Source organism: Macaca fascicularis, chromosome 10 (genome assembly GCF_037993035.2).
Source record: "Macaca fascicularis isolate 582-1 chromosome 10, T2T-MFA8v1.1".
Taxonomy (NCBI): Eukaryota; Metazoa; Chordata; class Mammalia; order Primates; family Cercopithecidae; genus Macaca; species Macaca fascicularis.
Genome location: NC_088384.1, coordinates 84,829,466 through 84,832,357, shown reverse-complemented (window position 1 = coordinate 84,832,357; position 2,892 = coordinate 84,829,466).

The following is a 2,892-nucleotide window of genomic DNA, read 5'->3' as shown; positions in this document are numbered from 1 at the left end:
CTGGGGAAGCTGGACTCGGCCTTGGGGTCTGCATCAGTAGCAGATAAGAGCATCACCTATCGTCATGTGTAACCTGGCTTTGTGAGATTTTTCTAGTCGTCAACTATTGCCCCGTAACTCACAGAAGGAATGCTTTTACTCTTTAAGAACACTAGTTAGGTAGAACTCTAGGAATCTTGTTTCACTATTTTTTATTTTTATTTTTTTTAGGATTATAGAACGTCATGCTTCAACCAGTCCCAAATTTCTCTTTAATCAAAGAGCAGCTGACTGTTTGGCTATTCTCCAAAATGATTTCTAGGTTAAAATTAATGAGTAAGATATGGGGCTAGATAAAAATAATCTTTCCACAATGAGAATGTAGATTTTATCCCTTACACATTTCATGCATATTAGAGAAAATAAAAACGCATAACATGATATTTACTCATGGAAAAAGATTATGCAATGAGAGAATCTCATGTCTGTCAAGAATCCTCTACCACTTGCTCTCTTTTAGAAAAAATGATTTTAAAAATTATATGTGCTTACTCTGTTTTTGTTTGAAATGGAGTCTCACTCTGTCGCCCAGGCTGCAGTGCAATGGCATGATCTCGGCTCACTTCAACCTCCACCTCCCAGGTTCAAGCAATTCTCCTGCCTCAGCCTCCCCAGTAGCTGGGATTACAGGCATGTGCCACCACACCTGGCTAATTTTTGTATTTTTAGTAGAGACAGGGTTCCACCATGTTGGCCAGGCTGGTCTTGAATGCCTGACCTCAGGTGATCCACCTGCTTCGGCCTCCCAAAGTGCTGGGATTGAGCCCAGCACTTTGGGAGTTTTGGATTTGAGCCCAGCACCAGGTATGAGCCACCACGCCTGGCCAGCCTACTTTGGATATATGAGAAATATATGCACAGATATTTTGAAATTAGGTTAGAGCTTGCATGTATAAATTATTTCACCTTTAATCTGAATTACTTTACCTAATTTCACAGCTGGGTGCTGTCAGATTGCCATCTTGAAAGTCCCTTCAACCCAAATCCTTTCTGTGGACTCATCACACAAGGTACCACCTTATGACTATTCCAGGCAGTCATATTTCTGTAAGTTTTTTGATCAGATTTCATTGTTTCTGCTCATTGCGATTACTGGGTCAAATGTTTCCAAACTAAAATTGATCTTTTTTTTTTTTCGCCAAAGAGACAAGGTCTGACTATTTTGTCCAGGCTGGTCTCAAACTCCTGGGCTCAAGTGATCCTCCCATAATGGCCTCCCAAAATGCTGTGATTACAGGCATGAGCTACCATGCCTGGCAATCCACTACCAATTTTTCAGAAAACTCAGCAAAAATCAATATGAAAAAAAAAATTCTAAAACTAAAAGTGAGGAAGAATGATGGTGGGTTCTGAACTCAAGATCATGGTTTGAAGAAATGGGTAGGACATTTGGATAGCTAAATTAAAAGGCCAAAAAGAGGTGCACCTCAAGACTTCTTGGAGTGAGGCTTAAATGGTGAGGCCAGGAAGGATGCAGGTAGCAATTTGACTTTAGTTTGAGTCCCCCAGTTCTCTAAAGTACCCCCCACCCCACCCAATCTGGGCTTGGTCCCCTCATTAGTAGGACTTGTTTGGATGCTGCAGGCATTTGAACACCCATCTCATGTTGGAAATAAGCTGATACATAAAGACTGAACTCTTCCTTCTTAGGCACCAAAGCCATAGTCCTAGAGTGGAGAATCTGCACCTCTCTTTCTTCTGAGAGAAACTCTAGTACATTTCAATTCCGTTTCCTGCTGGGATGGAGTAGAAAGGTCCTGATAGTGACCCTTCCTAGAAACAAAGGAAGGGAGTGAGCATACCCTGGGGAAAGATGACATCTTTGCCCCTCTCCCTTTGCTGGGCTAGGGCGGGCAGTCCTTTCCCTGGGCCATGTCTGAGGTCGCTACAGGTTATGGGGGATTTCAGTAAAAATCAATAATAATTCTGCATCATTTTTTTTCTTTCCACTCCTTTTTTCAAAGGTAAGAGCTGGTTTTCTTGTTTGTTTTTTCTTTCCCAGCGGTAGGAGGAATGTTGGGATTGTCTGGAATTGGGAGGGCCTACCCTTCATTCTTCAAAATCCTAGAGACTATATACCTGCATATACTTTTCCCTCAGTGACCTCCAATTCTGATCAGAAGTTGGTGTTATAGGAGTAGTTCTGGCAAAGGGTGGGGGCCCATACTCCCAGACATGCACATCCTTTTCCCCCATCAGACCTGACTCTAAGGAGCCATTGGAAAATTGGTGCTCTGGTGTGAATGTCTCCTCCAAAATTCATGTTGAAATTCAATTGCCATTATGATGAGATTTGTGGATGGGACCTTTAAGAGGTGTTTAGGTTATGAGGGCTCAGCCCTCACAAATAGATTAATACCAATATCACAAGAGTGGATTAGTTATCTTGGAGTGGGTTCCTGATAAAAAGGGTAATTCCAGCCCCCTTTTTCTCTCTGTCTCACATACTCGCTTGCTCTACTGTCTTCACCATGGGATGATGCAGCATAAAGGCCCCCACTGGATGCTGGCACCATGCTCTTGGACTTCCCAGCCTCTAGAACCACGAACCAAATAAATTTGTGTACATTATAAATCACTCAGTCTGTGACATTCTGTTATAACAGCAGAAAACAGATTAAGACCGCTAACTTCATGCCTGGGGCAGGCAAGTGGGGAGAGGCCTTGGAGCCAGTAATTCTTTCTTTTTTCATTGTCTCCTTGAATGAGGTGTCCAAAACACTTCGTGCTGCTTCTGATTTTCCAAGCCTGATATGCATTTTATGGATCTTGCAAACTCCAGTTGGGCAAACAAATTTGCTGGAGCCTTGGAAGACCCTCTCCAGTGAATAGTTATTGACCCAAGACAGAGAA